The following is a 13,094-nucleotide window of genomic DNA, read 5'->3' as shown; positions in this document are numbered from 1 at the left end:
ACTTATATGTAGACACACTGCATGTTTTTGCTCCTATATTTTTTTTTTCTTTGTTCAGCTGTGTTAGCTTTGTTTTTAGCTGTATGTCTGTTTTTAAATTGTTCTTGGAACAGTGTAAGTACATTGAGAACAACAACAAACGAGTCAAATTCCAATCCAACTTTTTTCTTGACGTACCAGTGGGTGGTTTCTCAGTTGCAGAATCAGAATCAGAATCAGAAACTGTTTATTGCCAAGTAACATACATTGTGTTACTTGTGTTACATACATTGTGTGTACACATTACAAGGAATTTGCCGTGGTCTGAAGGTGCTATTGTTTCGATAACAAATAAGTAGAATATAAAAGGTAAAATAAGAATAAAAATAAAAATAAGATAAATAAAAAACAGTGCAGTGACCAGAATAAAGTAAAGTGTCCAGATAAAGTGTCCAGTAGGGGGTGGGTGCGTTAATGTAACGCAGGGGGGACAGGGGTGATGTACGTTAATATAACATATAACTTGTGTTTGTGTTCTGGGGAGGTTGACTGCAGAGGGGAAGAAACTGTTTTTGTGGCGGAGGTTTTGGTCCTGATGGACCGCAGCCTCCTGCCAGAGGGGAGGGGGTTGAACAGATGGTGTCCGAGGTGGGAGGGGACGGCAGCGATCTTCCCTGCTCTCCTCAGGGTCCTGGAGGAGTACAGGTCCTGAAGAGATGGGAGGTTGCAGCCGATCACCCTCTCTGCAGAGCGGATGATACGCTGCAGTCTGCGTCTGTCCTTGGTGGAGGCAGCAGCGTACCAGACAGTGATGGAGGAGGTGAGGATGGACTCTATGATGGCAGTGTAGAAGTGAACCAGCATTTTTTGTGGCAGGTTAAACTTCCTCAGCTGCCTCAGGAAGTACATCCTCTGTTGGGCTTTCTTGATGAGGGAGCTGATGTTCAGCTCCCACCGGAGGTCCTGGCTGATGATGGAGCCCAGGAAACGGAAGGACTCCACAGTGTCCACTGGAGAGTCACACAGGGTGATGGGGGTGGGTGGGGCTGCGCTCTTCCTAAAGTCAACAACCATCTCCACTGTCTTTGAAGGGTTAAGCTCCAGGTTGTTGCTGTTGCGCCAGGTCACCAGATGGTCGATCTCCCACCTGTAGGCAGACTCATCCTCTCCAGAGATGAGTCCGATGAGGGTGGTGTCGTCTGCGAACTTCAGGAGCTTGACGGACTGGTGACTGGAGGTGCAGCTGTTGGTGTACAGGGAGAAGAGTAGAGGAGAAAGAACACAGCTTTGAGGGGAGCCGGGGCTGATCGTCCGCGAGTCTGAGACGTGTTTCCCCAGCTTCACGTGCTGCTTCCTGTCAGACAGGAAATCTGTGATCCACCTGCAGGTGGGGTCAGGCACGTTCAGCTGGGAGAGCTTGTCCTGAAGAAGAGCCGGGACGATCGTGTTGAAGGCAGAGCTGAAGTCCACAAACAGGATCCTGGCATAGGATCCTGCGGAGTCCAGGTGCTGGAGGATGAAGTGTAGGGCCAAGTTGACGGCGTCGTCTACAGACCTGTTGGCTCTGTAGGCGAACTGCAGGGGGTCCAGCAGAGGGTCGGTGATGGATTTGAGGTGGGACAAGACCAGGCGTTCAAATGATTTCATGACCACAGAGGTCAGGGCGACGGGTCTGTAGTCATTTAATCCTGTGGGCCCTGTTTTTTTGGGGACGGGGATGATGGTGGAGGCCTTGAAGCAGGCTGGCACGTGGCATGTCTCCAGTGAGGTGTTGAAGATGTCCGTGAACACTGGAGACAGCTGATCGGCGCAGCGCTTCAGGCAGGATGGGGAGATGGAGTCTGGTCCAGCAGCTTTCCGGGGGTTTTGTCTCTTGAAGAGCCTGTTCACATCTCTTTCAAGGACAGACAGAGGTGTCGATGCTGGAGGAGGGGGTGGCACTTTGGGGGGCAGCTGTGGTGGTAAGAGGTGTGAGAGTTCAGCCCCAGGTGTGATGAGGGGGTTGGGGCTGTTGGGCTGGAGCTGGTGGGTGATGGTGTGGGGGATGGTGTCAGGACTGTCCCATTGTCTTTCAAAGCGACAGTAGAAGTCGTTGAGGTTGTTGGCGAGGCGTCGGTCGTTAGCAGAGTTGGGGGCTCTTGGCTTGTAGTTGGTGATCTGCCTGAGCCCCCTCCACACAGAAGCAGAGTCGTTGGAGGAGAACTGGTCTTGTAGTCTCTCTGAGTATAGTCGTTTAGCTTCCCTCACCGCCTTGCTAAATTTCTACTTGGCTTCCTTAAACTCTGCTCTGTTGCCACTCTTAAACGCCTCTTCCTTTTCCAACCTCAGCTGTCGCAGTCTTGCAGTGAACCAGGGTTTGTCGTTGTTATAACTCACCCTGGTCCGAGTTGGTACGCAGCAGTCCTCACAGAAGCTGATATATGAAGTCACAGCCTCTGTGTACTCATCCAGACTGTTGGTAGCAGTCCTGAAAACATCCCAGTCAGTACAGTCCAAACACGCCTTCAGGTCCTCTGCAGCTTCACTGGTCCACTTCTTCGATGTTCTCGCAACAGGCTTAGAAAGTTTTAATTTCTGCCTGTATGCAGGAATCAGGTGGACCATGTCGTGGTCAGAGTGTCCCAGTGCAGCGCGGGTGACGGCGTAAAAAGGGTTACTGACTGTGGTGTAACAGTGATCCAGAGTGTTCCCCTCCCTGGTGGGGCATTTAATAAACTGTTTGTATTTGGGGAGTTCGTGTCTGAGGTTACCTTTGTTAAAGTCACCGAGGACAATAAATAAGGAGTCCGGGTTGGTCTGCTCCGTTTCCAGTATCTGGTCGGCGAGTGCGCGCTGTGCGTCCTGCACGTTGGCCTCCGGTGGAATGTAAACACAGACCAGAATGAGTGAAGCGAACTCACGGGGGGAGTAGTATGGTTTACAGTTTATGAAAAAAGTTTCCATGGAAGGAGAGCAATGCCGTCGGATCACTGTCACGTCGTTACACCAGCTGCTGTTGATGTAGAAACAAATACCTCCACCCTTTGTTTTGCCGGAGAGGTGCGCGTCGCGGTCCGCTCGGAGAAGCTGGAATCCGTCCAGCTGCAGCGCCGTGTCGGGAGTTCTTTCCCCCAGCCATGTCTCCGTGAAGCACAAAACAGCAGATGAATAAAAGTCATTGTTTCTCCTCATCAGCAGCTGGAGTTCGTCCATCTTATTCCCCAGTGAGCGCACGTTAGAGAGAAATATTCCGGGTAGCGGTGTGCGTTGTCCTCGCCGGCGAAGACGCACGAGCGCACCGGCACGTTTCCCTCTACGGCGACGTAGAGCTGCAAAGGTGAGAGCACCTTTGACCAGAATGTCCCATAAAACAGTTAAAGGTGTAAGAAATTCGGGAAACAAATCCACTGGAGTTGTTCCCCTGATGTTCATGAGCTCTTCTCTGGTGAAAGAGCTCCGTGAACCAAAACAAGAAACGCTATTTACAGACAAAACAAGGCAACCTCACTGCCTTATAATGACTGATCAGGCTCTGTAGTGACAATATTACAAAAATGTCTTGGTTGTTTGATCGGGTAGAATTGTCTGGTCATTATAGCTTTCAGTGTCAATTACAGCACATAAAGCATTTTACAAATGCAGCCATATTAATACAGTTCCAGCCATGATAGTATCTAGCCTTTGATTTTGCCACAACCCTTTAACACAGCCAGCCCTTAATGTACAGCAAGAAAAGATCCCAGACTTTCTTAAATTTCCCTTTTGTAAAATGGTCTCACTTATATAGCGCTTTTCAACCTTCACGGTTCCCAAAGCACTTTAAAATTAAGTCTCATTCACTCATTCACTCACACATTCACACACCAATGGCGACCAAGCTGCCATGCAAGGTGCTAGTCAACATCGGGAGCAAGTTAGGGTTCAGTGTCTTGCTCAAAAACACGCGACATGACGGGGGCGCTGGGGAACAAACCCCTGACCCCACTCTACCCTGCTCTACCTCCCGTGCAACAGTGCTAACCACCATGCCGCCCATGTTCATTCTAGCAATTGAGCATTCAAAGGAAGCAGTTTCAATCACAAGTGTGTGTCTTCACTTGTCAACCAACCTCCCATGTTAATCTCTGACGGCCCTGCTGCTGCCTCTGAACCCTGGTTTTGCATCTGTCCTGTCTTGCTCGAGGAAAAACACTCATGAACCCCTTTCTCTTAAATTTGAACCACCAAACAGAATGCATACCAATAAAACAATAATCAGAGCAGCAATGCCAACACAGGGAAGTTCAGTGTAAATCAGTGTATTGAAGGTACAAGGAAAACCCACGCTGCACAAAAGTAAATGTCCTTTACAGGCTAGCCTAAACAATATACACCCAAAAAGTACAGAGTTCAACAATCCGTTTCACAAAACAGATTTCTGGCAATGTTATCAATCCAGTTTGTTTTTTCCCCCACTAGTAAATCCTCGTCCCACACAAACCAGTAAAAGACCTCTCCAAAGAAAACAAACTCAATATCTCCGATGCTGGTACCGGGTCCATTGATGGGACTCCGCCATCTTGTTTTTGTCGTCACCATTTTTAAAGGAAGAGGCATGGATTATTCCGGTCGATGCCAGAATTTCTCCAAGCAATCTCCTTTTTGTCTGGTCTCTGTACAAGGAACATATCATAGAGCCCTGGATGCCCCCAGACTGCTACAATAACTTTCTGCTCCCTTTCTGATTCAATGTTAAGAGGCCAGGGATGTCAGGAGAATCTCAACGCTGATCGGCCTTTGCGACACGACACAATTCAGCGCTACGTGAATTCATCGTGGAAGCTGAAAAATTTCAACTATGCTGCATATTTACATCATGTTATTTGCATCGCCCAGTGTGAATTCGCATCTATTCGCGTCTTTGCATTGACTTTGTATATAATAGCTCCATGCGAGAAATTAACTTGGCTTTTGCTCTGAACACACCGTTACTTGTATGAGTTCTTGATAGGCTACTAAGCCCATCACTCTGCACCCTTTTTATGCCCATTTACTTGTATTTGATGGAGGTGGGATCAGGGGGAAGCTAGGGTTGTATTAGTGTTTATTGCGGCTGGGACTGCATAAACTCATTTTTGCGGTTAATTTCATATTGTATACCTTTGTTTGAAATAATATTGAAATCCTTAAAATGTTGTTTTTTTCTGTCCAATAGAAGCTGCAGCTCCAATACTTCACAGTCGGGTCAGGTGACTTCCAGCCTCAGCTGGTCAAGAGGTTCTCCACAGCCACACAGGCCTGGAAATCTTTAAATCTCTATAACACGCTGTCTGATAGAGAAGTGTCAGAATTCCGAGCTTTAGAGTTTCTGTCCACTGTCTGTCCCTCCAATAATTTTGCTCTTGAATTTGCACATCTTTATACTCTCTACTCTACCATTGCATTTTATATTTATTCACATTAATTTATATTTTAATATATTTATAGTGTATTGTAGTATATTCTCTATAATGTGTATTCTATAGATATATAACTTGTTATATTGAGTATGCTGAGGTCTAAGGTCTGTTTTTAGCTATTGTAATTAATTTTGTTATTTGTTGTGTATTTTTCTATTGATATATATTCTCTCTTCTAGTGTTGATATGTATATTTACTGTTTCTGTGCAATACCTGGATAACCTGCTGCTGCGACACAAGAAATTCACAATTTCTGATCTATAAACTATATCTATCTATCTATGAATGTGTATTTTTTGCAGTGTTATGCAGCACAGTTCCTTATGATTTATTGAAATATCTTTTTGATCTGACCCCTTCCCTTTGCACTGGCAGAGCTAGTGACCATGTGTTGATTCTGTTTTGGTGAACCATGTGATCGTGACTTTTATTACATCAGAGAAACAGTGCTTTGCATTCCCATTTTATGTCTCCTGTGGCTGTTGGTGTGATTAATGAACAACAATATCATATTCCAGATGCATTTGTGAAGAGACATATGGGAAAGACATTTCCTGTCTAAACACAGTGTGCTGCAAGAGGAGCCAAAACCAACAAAATGAATATGTCCCTCAGGACATCTTCCTTAATCTGCCTGTCAAACTCTTGAAGCTGGTTTGTGAGCTTCTGATTGGACAGCCGTTAAATATGTCCTAATATGTCCATAGTGATCGATGTTTCATCATTCAAATATAAACTCAATTCCCAAATTTTATGTTTTGAATTTCAAGGAAGATTCTGCAAGCGTTTTATTTTTATTTACAAAATCATTTCAATTTCGCTGATGCTGTCCTGCCCAAATCTCTTCGTAATGGGCCAAAAAAGACGTATGACTAAATGAGACCTGATTTTCACAACATTTTGGAGAGCCAGATGAGTTTGATTTAGGCGCACATGCTGGTAGTGAATTAAGAGTGGTCCCGTCACTGACTGTAGGTAGAGCACACACCAACACACATACTCATACACACACACGCATGTACACACTGGAATGGAGATTGACTGAATGTGCAGCGCGCACACCTGCGCTGCACATTCAGCCTTACTCTTAACACATGTCTACTCACCTCTGTGTGTTAGCTACAGAGAAGGCAACATCCACTGATTTACACTTGAGCGCTAAAGTTATTGCAGTTGTTTTTTTGTACACAGACTTTCTTTTTTTCCACATTTTTTGGAAATATTTTTTCCCAAATCTGCACTTAAGGAGGCCAAAAATATACATATTACACCATCTGCAATGCATTTCTCTGAATGACAGCTAACATTATTGCATGTAGAGAAATCCCTCTAACCTGTCGTAAGAGTGCTCACAGGAACAAGACTCTGGCAAGAACACTACACCATAACCACAGAGAGAAATACAAGTCAGATGGGAGCTCTGAGTCAAACTGAGCAGAAAGAGTTGAAATAAAAGCATCTGGTGAAGGAATGAAGTCAAAAGATGTTATTCTTGGTTGTCCTGCTGATTACTAAGTGAACATTATGTTCAGTCCATGGCACAAAATCTCTTGGACATTCCTGACTCCTCAGTACTGGAATCAGACAGAGCTGACGGTTACCGACTCTTCACATTCCTCATTTTTTCACTGACATCTCTGCTATTCATGCGCATGTTCACCATGGATCACTGAGTTTCACTACCTCAGTGTTAAAGCTCATTTCAATTTCAGTGGATCAGATGGAAAAAATTATTATTTCATAGGGCATATTTTTTCATGTTTTTGTTTTACACTTATATTCAGTTTATTCCAAACAAGCACAGGCAGATGTGTAGAAACAATGAAACAGCTGAGAAAGCAACAGCAGTATGTAACAGCACACTGAGGTTGTGTGTGATCCGGTTCTTACCTTGGCTATAAATTCTAGCTTGTGTGTGTTCATCTGGCTGAGCTGGGAAAGCAGAGAAGAACAAAGTCGAGTTTCATCATCATTGGCAATGAGGTGAGGGGGGGTCTTTGACACAGTGAAGCCTGTAGAATCCCACTCCAGATGCTTGGCAGCACTTGAGACTGAGGACACCTTGAGAATGTGTGTCCAGCTGAGACCTGAAGGGGCTAACGCTCAGCCCCGCCGCTTATAGCCACCTCCATCCATCCACAGAGGCAGCAGGAGCGGGAGGGTGGGGGAGAACTTATGACTGCCTCTCCCTGCTGACACTTCCTCTTGACCCCCTCCTCCTGCTGGCTCACTAAGGAACCAACTGGACTTTGATAGTTCAACCTCTCTCATCCTCCACGCTGCCCACTGGTGGATTAAAGAGAAACTACGGTTTATTACAATTTAGGTTTTATTTCTGTTGCTCCAGCTGTTGGTTGTACCTGGAGATACAGTGACATCACCACAACAAAGTGTGACACGGCAGACACATGAGAGGTAGACAGGTTAAAAACAAGCCATCAGTTTAACCAGATTAACTTTATTTGAGGTAACCTCACATTGAGGCCACCTGAAATGTTGCTAACAACCCCTCATTGCACAGGAAAACTGTAGTGCAAACTACGGCATGTATGGAAGGTCAAAGTTTGACCAGGACGTAGTGTTTTTTTTACTTGTTTGTGAGTTTGTTTTCTCTTTCAAATACGTTTGACTAAACTGTTGTCATGGTGGGTATGCAGGGCAATGGGGAACACAGAATTGGACCCAAACGCAGACACAGGAAGCAAACTGAGTGTAGTTGAGTGAATTTATTAACAAAAAAAGGCACAAAAGCTTACAAGATGGTGAGGCAGAAGGAAGGTCAAAGCAGACATGGCAGTCCAAACAGGCAAAGTCCAAAAACAGGCAGGTAACAGGTCTCAAGAACTTAAGTTCAGTGTAAGTTCAAACAGGAAGACTATCTTTATGCCTCATTCACCCCCCCCCCGATCTCCATCAGCCAATCCATCATTCATCAGTCTGTGTTGTGCAAAGTTCAGGGGTGATCTTAAAAACACCATGGACACTGTCATGAACACTGTGAATTTCATTCACTGAACCTCCAGCCTACATTATCGCTTGCTGACATTTGCCAAACACACAGACTTACCCATCCATAGTGATGTCACTCAGCAAAGGAAAGGTTCTGGACCGCTTCTGTGAACTCCGCCAGGAGATTGTGACTTTCCTTTGCACATTTAAACACAAACAGGCCAGAAACCTCTTGAAACAGCTTATAGCGGAAGGCTACTTTCTGTGTGACATTTTTGGACACTTGAACACTTTGAATCTCAAAGTGCAGGGTGGGAAAAGTCTATCGCCTTCAAGACAAAGCTAACAATTTTCACAACAGACATAATGGCAACAAAATTGCTGCACTTCCATGCATTCATGAGTACAGCTCCTGGGGCATACAGAATGCCCATCATGACAGACTTCATGACAAACTGACTGAGAACTTTACTGAGAGATTCCAAGGCTTCAGCATTCACACTGAGGTATTGCAGTTTGTTTGTGACCTGTTTTCCATCAAACCTGAGGCAGGAATTGACCAATGAGAAGTTGCATGAATGTGTCAGAATTGCCCTTACTGTTCTACCCGAAGTTGGCAACCCTGAATACATGGATCACGTTAGCTGGCGGAGTATTTGGCAAGCTAACCAACTAACAGAAGCAGAGTTTAAGCGACGGTTAGCCAACTAGCATAACTTAGCTATGCTGCATGGATCTGGTGTTGGTTGCTTTGTATCGTTAGCTGATAAACCAGCCAGATTAGCCCAGAGAGTCTGGATGAATTCGCTGACGTTGTGCACTCAAGACAGTATTTTGCTACGTTAGCTAGCTAGCAATTCATCCGTGTTAGCAAGCAAGCTACATGGGCTTTGTGTTTGACTCTGTGTTTTGGTGGGTGCCAGTCATTTGTTGACGTTAGCGGACTCCATTTGTAAAGTAAGGTTAGCTAGTGTTTCACACTGTTTGCACTATAGGGGAGCTGAATATGGCTCAGAACTCCGAGCTTTAGAGTTTCTGTCCACTCTGTCTGTCCCTCCAATAATTTTGCTCTTGAATTTGCACATCTTTATACTCTCTACTCTACCATTGCATTCTATATTTATTCACATTAATTTATATTTTAATTAGGGGTGGGACTTTAACGCGTTAATTACGATTAATTAATTTAAAAAAAATAACGCGTTAAAAAAATTAACGCATTTAATCGCAGTTTGCATTCCAAACAACGCGGAACGTTTGTCACTGCACGATTTCCTGGTACACCGATTACACTGGTGCACACAGCTGAGCTCGGCTAACGGCTACCAAAATGGAGGAATCTGACGAAAGCTCTTTGCTAGGACTGATGGAAGGAAAATTTCATTTAAAAAAATTATCCGATGGAAGTATTGACAAAAGTGTGGTTTTATGCAAATTGTGCAAAAAAGAGTTTGCATACCACCGAAGCACGTCAACCCTACGGTATCACCTAAATGCAAAGCATGTTGCAGCGAGCACAGAGCCAGGCACTAGCAGTCCCGGTCCGAGTACGAACAAGCGGTGTCGGCAGCCCAAACTCGATGAAATGTCTGGCTTCAGGACCAAAATGAGTAAGACAACATCGGACAGACTCACAAGTTCACTCGCAAAATGGATTGCGCTGGACTGCAGACCGCTATTAGTGGTGGAAGATAAGGGGTTAGAAAATGTGCTACAGATAGCGACATGTGATCCAACTTTTCAACTGCCGTGCAGAAAGACTATTTCCGGCAAAATTCAACAGCTTTATGACACTGAAAAGCAAGCAAAGTTGGATGCATTGCAGAAAGCTGAATTTGTGGCTCTGACTGGGGATCATTGGACCTCCGTTAGTAATTCTAATTACGTCGGTGTCACTGCACACCTTGCTGATGTCACAGAAGGAACATGGCATCTACAGTCTTTTGCCCTGACTGTGCAAAAGACAAACACCAGACACTATGCTGAAAACTGCGCTGAGCAGTTTCTCTCTGTGGCAGAGGAATGGGGAATTCAACAAAAGGTCACCACAATTGGGACAGACAGTGCACGAACCATGATGGCTACAGCAAGACGTCTCCCATTCCAACACATGCCTTGTGTTGCTCACATCGTGCAAAGAACCATCACTGTTAGCCTTGCTGATAGTGGGTTTAGTGATGCTTTAGCAAAATGTCGCAAGATAGTGGGTCACTTTAAACACAGCCCTGCTAATACAGATGAACTACACCAGGAGCAAACTAGACTGGGACAAGAAAAAGAGTCACTCATTCAGGATGTTTCCACAAGGTGGAATTCAACGCTGGATATGATTTCTCGTCTACTAAAGAATCAAGAGGCTGTTTTTGCTGCTTTAGCCAAACAGAAGCACAAACTAGTCATATTGACTCCATCAGAGCTGGTAAAACTCCAAAAGCTAGCGACTGTCCTTGGGCCATGCAGGTAAATAAAACTATTTTTTAATAGGATTTATTGTTACTGTTTATTTAAAAAGCTCAAAATGGCTACTGTGCTCGACCCACGCTTTAAGGATTTAAAGTGTCTTGCAAGGGGAGAGCGGGCAGAGGTTTGGACCAGCCTTGAGGCTCTGCTGCAGGAACAGCGTCAAGGTACCACCACACAGGAGCCAGCAAAGAAAAAGAGCCTCCTTCTCTCGCCATTGTCTTCAGAGTCTGATTCAGATGAGGAAGCCCTGTGTAACAGGGCCCTGAGTTTGTACAGAGCAGAATCCACCATCAGTGAGACAGACTGCCCATTGCAGTGGTGGTCCAGTCGAGCAGGGACCCACCCACAGCTGTCTGTCCTAGCCCACAAGTATCTGACTAGCCCTGCCACTTCTGTCCCATGTGAGAGGCTGTTCTCACTTGCAGGTCACATAGTAACAAAAAAGAGAGCTGCCTTGAGCTCTGAAAATGTGAACAGGCTAGTTTGTCTAAGCAACTGGCTGAAACAGAGGGAGGCGAAATAGGCATGGAGGTATTGTGAGGCCAATGGGTTTGTTATTTTTTGCACTAAAATGTCAATTGCATTGTTATAGCGCAACTGCACTGTTATAGCCTAATGTACAAAATAAGTTGTGCTCAGGGTATTTGGAGTTTAAAGGAGATTTAAGCCTGTCAAATGACCATTTATATTTCTGGTTGTTTTACCAGAAGAAGAGAGAAGTAGAGATTGCACTTTATGTTGAATTGTTTGTTGTTGTTTTTTTGTTTTTTACCATTTAAAGGCAAAACTGTTCTGAAAAAGTACTAAAGTACTTAAAATGGCACTTTCACTTTGGGTCAATTAAATTTTGGCCAGAGATATTTTCTTTCTCTGATTTGAATTGAAATGCAATTCAATTTATTTTTTCAGACATTAAAAGAGCTTGGGTTTACAGTATTCAAGTCTGTGTCTTTTATTTGATTCAGTGTTCTACTAAAATCCATTTAAATTTAAAAATGTTGCTTTTGGGGGCAAATATTGTTATGCGATTAATCGAGATTAATTAATTACAAAGCCTCTAATTAATTAGATTTTTTTTTTTAATCGAGTCCCACCCCTAATTTTAATATATTTATAGTGTATTGTAGTATATTCTCTATAATGTGTATTCTCTAGATATATAACTTGTTATATTGAGTATGCTAAGGTCTAAGGTCTGTTTTTAGCTATTGTAATTAATTTTGTTATTTGTTGTGTATTTTTCTATTGATATATATTCTCTCTTCTAGTGTTAATATGTATATTTACTGTTTCTGTGCAATGCCTGGATAACCTGCTGCTGCGACACAAGAAATTCACAATTTCTGATCTATAAACTGTATTTATCTATCTATGAATGTGTATTTTTTGCAGTGTTATGCAGCACAGTTCCTTATGATTTATTGAAATGTCTTTTTGATCTGACCCCTTCCCTTTGCACTGGCAGAGCTAGTGACCATGTGTTGATTCTGTTATGGTGAACCATGTGATCGTGACTTTTATTACATCAGAGAAACAGTGCTTTGCATTCCCATTTTATGTCTCCTGTGGCTGTTGGTGTGATTAATGAACAACAATATCATATTCCAGATGCATTTGTGAAGAGACATATGGGAAAGACATTTCCTGTCTAAACACAGTGCTGCAAGAGGAGCCAAAACCAACAAAATGAATATGTCCCTCAGGACATCTTCCTTAATCTGCCTGTCAAACTTTTGAAGCTGGTTTCAATCAGGAAGACTATCTTTATGCCTCATTCATCCCCCCCACCCCCCACCCCCCGCTTCCTGTTCCTCTAATCAGCTGATAATGAGCGTAAAGTCTCTCTCTGTCATACCAGGTTTTGTCACGATCTCCATCAGCCAATCATATTGCTGCCAAAACCTGTTCTCCTCTCACTTGCTGTCAGTTGCGATTTCAGCGTGGAATCACTGCGAATGTCAAACGGCCACATTTCCTTTTTTCAGTTTCTGTTCAGCAAGCTATGTCCGATTCCTCAGTCAGGAAAAACATCTCTTCTCTAACCAGATCCCTGGTTAGTTGGAATGTCCACCAGCGAGTTCCTGGTAGCTATCCACGGCTACCCTGTCGTGATCCGCTCCGTCTATCCAGAGAGAAAGCAAGAACTGATTCCTATTTTGCCAATGACTGGTGATCTGAATCCTAATAGTTCATTGTCAAGGACATTGTGCATCCGTATCCCAAATCATTCTCCAGCTGCCATTTTCTCTGTATTCCCATGATTTACCTCAACTCAAGGGATGAGG

The 13,094-nt window shown here is 44.1% G+C and overlaps 1 pseudogene; it reads left to right on the top strand.

The window, feature by feature from the left end:
• The first annotated feature begins 9,931 nt into the window (after positions 1 to 9,931).
• LOC139282841 (E3 SUMO-protein ligase ZBED1-like) lies at positions 9,932 to 11,332 on the top strand (annotated as a pseudogene).
• The last annotated feature ends 1,762 nt before the right edge of the window (positions 11,333 to 13,094 follow it).

Source organism: Enoplosus armatus, chromosome 3, assembly GCF_043641665.1.
Source record: "Enoplosus armatus isolate fEnoArm2 chromosome 3, fEnoArm2.hap1, whole genome shotgun sequence".
Taxonomy (NCBI): Eukaryota; Metazoa; Chordata; class Actinopteri; order Centrarchiformes; family Enoplosidae; genus Enoplosus; species Enoplosus armatus.
The sequence above is the reverse complement of the archived record's forward strand: the minus strand, read 5'-3'. Positions and strand labels throughout refer to the sequence as shown.